Here is a 7955-nt window from a genome sequence, read left to right on the forward strand (position 1 = left end):
AAAAAAAAAAAAAAACAAAAAAAAAAAACCAAACACAAAGAGAGAATACTAAAAGGAGCAAGAGAAAAAGAACGCATAATATTCAGTGGAACCCCAATATGCTTCTTAGAGAATTTCTCAGTAGAAACCCTACACACCAGAAGAGAATGGGATGATATATTCAAAGTGCAGAAGAAAAAACATGGTAAGCCAAGAATTCCATATCTAGCAAAAGTAAGCTTCAAATATGAAGGAGAAAGAAAGTCTTTCCCAGACAAACAGAAGTAAAGGGAATTCATCAAAACTAGACATGCCTTGCAAGAAATCTAAAGGGAGTACTGCAATCTGAAAGAGAGCCCTAAAGAGTTGGAAAAAAACATCTGAAGGTACATGACTCATTAGTAAAGTAAAGTAAGTACAAAGACAACCTCAGAATATTCCACTGTTGTAAGGACAGTAAATAAACCACTTATATACTAAGTATGAAGACTGAAGGGCACAATTAACAAAATAATAACAAATATAACAATGTATAAGAGATAGGCAATAGTAAAAGATGTAACTTGAAACAGTAAAATGTCAAAAAGTGAGATGAAATGATACCAAAGCATAGAGATGGCTTTGCTTTTCTTTTTTCTTAGACGTCAAAGTTAACTTGTTATTAATCTAAAATAATCTGTTATAACTATAACATGTGTTTAGTAGGCCTCATTTTAACTGTGATACAAAAATGTACAAGACATACTTAAAATAAATAGCAAGAAACCAAAATATACTGCCGGAGAAAACCATGTAACCACAAAGGAAGACAGTAAGACCAGAAAAAAGTAACACAACAAAGTAACAATATGGCTGTAACAAATCCCTATATATCAATCGTAACTCTAAATGTAAATGAATTAAAAGTCCCAGTTAATAGAGACAAAGCAGCTGAATGCATCACAAAACAAGAACCAACAATATGCTGCCTATAAGAAACTCACTTCACCTGTAAGGACACACATCAACTGAAAGTGAATGGATGAAAAAACGTATTTCATGCAAATGGAAACCAAAAACAGAGCAAGATAGGTATACTTATATTAGATACAATAGACTTTCAATCAAGGAAAGTTAAAAAAAAACAAATGAGGAAGGTCATTACATCATAATAAAGGGATCAATTCGACAAGAGGATAAAACAATTCTAAATACATACACACCCAACACCAGAGCACCCATTTACATAAAGCAATTACTATTAGACTTAGTGGGAAAGATAGACTCAAACACAATAATAGTTGGAGACTAACACCCCACTTTCAGCAAAGGACAGATCATCCAGACAGAAAATTAACCAGGAAACATCAGAATTAATCTCTACTCTAGGCTGATTAGATCTAATGAACTTTTGTAGAACATTTCATCCAACACTTGCACAATGTACATTCTTCTCAGCAGCACATGGAACATTCTCTAGAATGGACCATATGTTAGGTCACAAAATATGTCTAAACAAGTTTTTTTTAAATTGATATCATATCAACTACCTTGTCAAACCACAATGGAATAAAACTAGAAATCAACAACAAAAGGAACACTAGAAACCATAAAAATACATGGAAATTAAATAACATTCTCCTAAACAACAAATGGGTCAAAGAAGAAATCAAAAGGGAAATTTTAAAACTCCTGGAGACAAAGAAAATGTATGCAGACAACCTCAGAATATTCCACTGAAATTGAAATGAAAATGAAAACACAACATACCAGAAACTGTAGGACACAGCCAAAGCAGTTCTAAGATGGACATTTATAGCAATAAATGCCGACCTCTAAAAAGAAGAAAGAGTTTCAATAACCTAACATTATATCTCAAGGAACCAGAAAAACAAGAACAAACCAAACCCAAAATCAGTAGAAGGAGAGAAATAACAAAGGTTAGAGCAGAAATAAATGAATTAGAGATTTTTAAAAACTCAAAAATATTGATGAAACAAAGAGTTGGTTTTTCAAAATAAGCAAAGTTGATATACCTTTAGCTAGACTAGCAAAGAAAATGAGAAAGAAGACTCAAATAAATAAAATCAGAAATTAAAAAGGTGACATTACAACTGATACCACAGAAAAAGAAAAGCTCATAGAAGACTACTTTGAACAACTATATGCAAATGAACTGGAAACCTAGAAGAAATGGATAACTTCTTGGACACACATAACTCACAAAAGTCAAAACATGAAGAACTAGAAAATCTAAATAGATCAATGAGTAATGAGAAGCAGTAATAAAAAGTCTCCCCACAAAGAAACCCCAGGACCATTCAAACCTCTAAAAAGAAGAAAGAGTTTCAATAACCTAACGTTATACCTCAAGGAACCAGAAAAACAAGAACAAACCAAACCCAAAATCAGTAGAAGGAGAGAAATAACAAAGGTTAGAGCAGAAATAAATGAATTAGAGATTTTTAAAAACTCAAAAATATTGATGAAACAAAGAGTTGGTTTTTCAAAATAAGCAAAGTTGATATACCTTTAGCTAGACTAGCAAAGAAAATGAGAAAGAAGACTCAAATAAATAAAATCAGAAATTAAAAAGGTGACATTACAACTGATACCACAGAAAAAGAAAAGCTCATAGAAGACTACTTTGAACAACTATATGCAAATGAACTGGAAACCTAGAAGAAATGGATAACTTCTTGGACACACATAACTCACAAAAGTCAAAACATGAAGAACTAGAAAATCTAAATAGATCAATGAGTAATGAGAAGCAGTAATAAAAAGTCTCCCCACAAAGAAACCCCAGGACCATTCACTGCCAAATTCTACCAAATATTTAAAGAAGAACTAATACCAATTCTTCTCAAATTCTTCCAAAAAATTGAACAGGAGGAAATACTTCCAAACTCATTCTATGAGGCCAGAATTACCCTCATACCAAAACAAAAAAAGACAAAAGAGAAAAATTGAAACTACCGACCAATACCCTTAATGAACACAGATGTGAGGATCCTCAACAAAATACTAGCAAATGCAATGCCAACAACACATTAAAAAGATCATTCACCATGATCAAGTGGGATTCATCCAAGGGATGCAACAATGGTTCAACACATGCAAATCAATAAATGCGATACACCACACATCAACAGAATGAAGGAAAAAACCCACATGATCATTTCAACTAACGTATAACATGTATTTGATAAAACCCAACACCAATTTTGTGAGAAAAACCCTCAACAAATTAGGTATAGAAGGAATGTACTGCAACACAATGAAGGCCACATACAACAAGCCCACAGCTAATATACTGTATGGACAAAAGTTGAAGGCTTTTCCTCAAAGATCTAGAACAAGACAAAGATGCCCACTTTCCCCACTCTTATTCAACATGGCACTACAAGTTCTACCCAGTGCCATAAGGCAAGAGAAGGCAAAAAAGGGCATTTAAAACTGGAAATGAGAAAAGTCAAACTATCCCTACTTGCAGATCACATGATTATATACATAGAAACCCGAAGGCTCCACCAAAAAATGACTAGAACTAAGAAATGAATTCAGTACAGTGGCAGGATAGATCAACATGCAAAAATCAATAGCCTTCCCATACGCCAATAACAAAATAGCCAAAGAAGAAATCAAGAATGCAATCCCATTCACAGTAGTTACCAAGAAAAAGCAATACTTCAGAGTAAATTTAACCAAGGAGGTGAAAGACCTCTACAATAAAATGGTAAAACATTGGTTGAAAAAATTGAAGAGGACAAAGATAAATAGGACAATATCCCATGTTCACAGGTTGTAAGAATTAACATCTTCAAAATGTCCATATTACCCAAATTAATCTATACATTCAATGCAATCCCTTTCAAAATACCAATGACTTTCTTCAAAAAAATAGAAGAAAACATCTTAAAATTTGTATGGAGGCACAAAAGACCCCGTATACCTGAAGCAATGTTGAATGAAAAGAACAAAGTTGGAAGCATCACTCTTCTTGAGTTCACAATATACTATAAAAGTACAGTAACAAAAACAGCATGGTACTGTCATAAAAACAGACAAACAGACCAATGGAAGAGAATGGAGAGCCCAGAAATAAATCCAAACACTTATAGCCAACTGATTTTCAAAAAAGGTACCAAGAATACACAGTAAAGCAAGGATAGCCTCTTCCAAAACTGGTGCTGTGAAAATGGGATATCCACATGCAGAAGATTGAAACTAGACCTCTATCTCTCAACATACACAAAAATCAACTCAAAATGGATTAAAGAAATAAGTTTAAGACAGAAAACTCTGAAAGTACCAGAAGAAAAAATAAGGGAGACGCTACATGAAATGGGAGTGGGCAGCACTTTTTTGAGCAAGACTACAAAGGCACAGGCAACGAAAGGGAAAATATACAAATGGGAATATACCAAACTAAAAGGCTTCTGGACAACAAGGGTCACTATCAACAGAATGAAGTGACAACCTACAGGGGTTGACCAGTTAGCTTAGTTGGATAGTGTGTGGTGCTGATAATGCCAAGGTCCAGGAATTGATATTGATACCAGTCAGCTGCAAAAAAGGAAAAAGAAAAGAAACGACCTACAAAATGGGAAAAAGTGTTTGCAAACTACACATCACATAAGGGTCTAATATCCAGAATATGTAAAGAATTCAAACAACTCGAAGGTATATAAACAAATAACCCAATTAAAAACTGGACAAAGGACGTAAATACACATTTCTCAAAAGAACACATACGAATTGCCAACAGGCATATGGAAAATCACTCACCATCACTAATCATAAGGGAAATGCAAATTAAAACTACAATGAGATATCTCCAGGTAGAATGGCTATTATCAACAAGACAAAAAGTAAAAAATGCTGGAGTGGATGCAGAGAAAATGGAACTCTCCTACACTGTTGCTGGGAATATAAATTGGTATAGCCATTGTGGAAAACAGTATGGAGGTTCCTCAGATAACTAAAAATAGATTTACCTTTGACCCAGCTATTTCACTACTGCCTATATACCCAGAGGGAATGAAATCAATATACCAAACAGACACCTGCACTCTCATGTTCACTGCAGCACTATTCACAATTGCCAAGAGATGGAATCAACCTAAATGCCAATCAACAGGTGAATGGATGTTAAAACTGTGGTATAAATACACACTGGACTACTGTTCAGCTATTAAAAAAAAAAGATATCCTATCATTTGCAGCAACATGTATAGAACTAGAAACTGGCATGTTAAATTAAGTAAAACAAGCACGGGAAGACAAATACTGCATAACATTCATACATGTAATAAGAAAAAAAGGGGGTTCTCATAGAAGTTGAGAGTAGAATAATGGTTACCAGAGGCCAGGAGAAGAGAGGGACAGTGGGAAGAAAACTGGTGGACTAACAGGTACAAAACTACATTATCTACCCTAAGTGAACCAGTGTGTGCTATATGCATGTAGTGAAAAAACACAAAATACCCTACAAATGTGTACAAGTAAATATTAAACAAAAAAAGAGCCACCTATCCATGAAAACATGTAAATTTTCACAACTTACAGGATAAAATATCACAAAAAATCATTCGCTGAACCGTTTTTTCTAAAACCTCATCAGAAGATGCGCAAATACATTTGTACAAGACTTGCCCGGTCTCCTGTCACAGACAGAACTGACGACATTTGTTCCCCATTGAGACATGAGGAATGGCTTTTTTCTAAAACCTCATAAGTAGATGTGCAAATACATTTGTACAAGACTTGCCCAGTCTCCTGTCACAGACAGAACTGACGACATTTGTTCCCCATTGAGACATGAGGAATGGTGGATGATTGACAGGAAAAATGATGCTTTCTGTAATGCCTAAGCTGCATGTTTGCTGCAGTTTTACCAAAAAACAAACATATATATGTAGTAATGTTTAAAATAAAGAATATATATTTAACAACTGGTAGAACCAGAATATGGTTCCATCTCGTAAGACGTTCTGCCCGTATGTCTCAGCAAAGTTATAACCATTTTTACCAAAACACCTGTTGCAAACTCTCTGCAGGAACACCACAATCTGTATTAGTTAAATGTGTTGAGAATGGTTTACAGAATGTCTTGCAGTTAGATACTTATACTGATTGCATATTTTTTTTAATTATGACAAATAAAACACCCTCTATCACTGAGGTCTGTCTCTACACTTTACATTTTATTCCTAACCATTAAGATTTTGGAATCAGAAATATAGTGACACAATAATTTAGCTACAAATGTAGTATGAAATTAAGCAGAAAACCATCCCAGTGCACATGGAGTAGGGAGAAATCCAGCACGGTAGGCAGAATCTCCGCAGAGACCACACACCCTGTGGTGCCGCCGCTGTGCGATCCAGCGGCGTGCCCAGTGTGCACAGAGCAGAGAGACGTCCAGCAGGGGAAGCGGAAGCTCCACAGAGACCACACGCTCTGTGGTGGTCACAATGTGACCCAGCAGCCCGGCACACTGCACGCAGAGCAGGGAGAAGTCCAGCAGAGGAGGCGGAAGCTCCGCAGAGACCACTCACCCTGCAGTGCAGTCACCATGTGATCTGCAGGTAGGCTGCACCACCGCGACCCATCTCCATCCCCAGCCCGACCCAGTGTGCACGGAGCAGGGAGATGTCCAGCAGCGGAGGCAGAAGCTCAGCAGAGACCACGCACCCTATGGTGCTGCTGTGCGACCCAGCAGCCAAGCCGAGTGCATACTGATCAGAGAGGTGGCTCCGTGGAGAGGCCTAAGACCTGAGGAAACCACACATGCAAGGCACTAGTAGCCAACTGAGCAGACACTGAGGTAGCCATACCAAATTGGCAACCCCAGCAACATCCTAACCATACAATTGTGTCAAAACTGTAGACTGTGAAACCCCTTGACACAATGCCTAAACATCAAAGGAAAGATACCAGAAATATGAAAAATCAAGAAAGTACACCACCAAAGGGTAATGACTCTCAAGCTCTAGATCCTATAGAACAAGAAGACCTTGAAATGTCTGAAAAGGAATTTCGAGTGATAATTCTAAGGAAACTCAATGAGATACAAGAAAACTAGCTAGACAACATGATGAAACGAGGAAAAGTACAAAGGACCTGAAAGAAGAAATGTACAAGGAAATCAATGCCCTGAAAAAGAATGTAGCAGAGCTTGCCGAACTGAAGAATTCATTCAACGAAATAAAAAACACAACAGAGAGTTTAACCAGCAGGCTTGGAGAAGTAGAAGAGAGAACTTTTGACCTTGAAGATGAGCTGTTTGAAATAACACAGGCAGACAAAAAAGAAAAAAGAATTAAAGGCATTGAAGAAAATCTCAGACAGATATCAGACAACCTGAAGTGCTCAAATATCCGAGTCATGGGTATTCCAGAAGGGGAGGAAAAAGAAGATTGCATCGAAAACATATTCAACAAAATAGTGGCAGAAAACTTCCTAGTAATTGGAAAAGACACAGATCTTCAGATTCAGGAAGCTCGAAGATGCCCAAACGTATTCAACCCAAAAAGGTCTTCTCCAAGACATGTTATAGTCAAATTGGCAAAANCAGAGATTGTCAGCCAAGAATACTCAACCCTGCAAGGCTATCCTTCCAAAATGAAGGGCAATAGCATATTTCTCAGACAAACAAAAACTGCGGGAGTTCACGATCACACAACAACTCTTACAAGAAATTCTCAAGGGAGTACTGGTTTTGCTACCTGAAAAATAACTACCACTGCCATCAAAACCCACTAGTATACTAAAAATGGCATTCATGAAGAGAAAACAAACAAACAAAAAGGATATCTATAACCCAGGAAACCAACAAATACAGAAAACAAACAATAAATCAGAAAGAAAGGAACAAAAGACACCTAAGACATCCAAACGATAATCAATAAAATGCTAGGACTAAGTCAATACTTTTCAATAACAACTCTTAATGTAAAAGGCTTAAATTCCCCAATCAAAAAACACAGACT

The sequence above is a fragment of the Galeopterus variegatus genome, unplaced genomic scaffold (assembly GCF_000696425.1).
Source record: "Galeopterus variegatus unplaced genomic scaffold, G_variegatus-3.0.2 Scaffold4052, whole genome shotgun sequence".
In the NCBI taxonomy this organism is placed as follows: domain Eukaryota; kingdom Metazoa; phylum Chordata; class Mammalia; order Dermoptera; family Cynocephalidae; genus Galeopterus; species Galeopterus variegatus.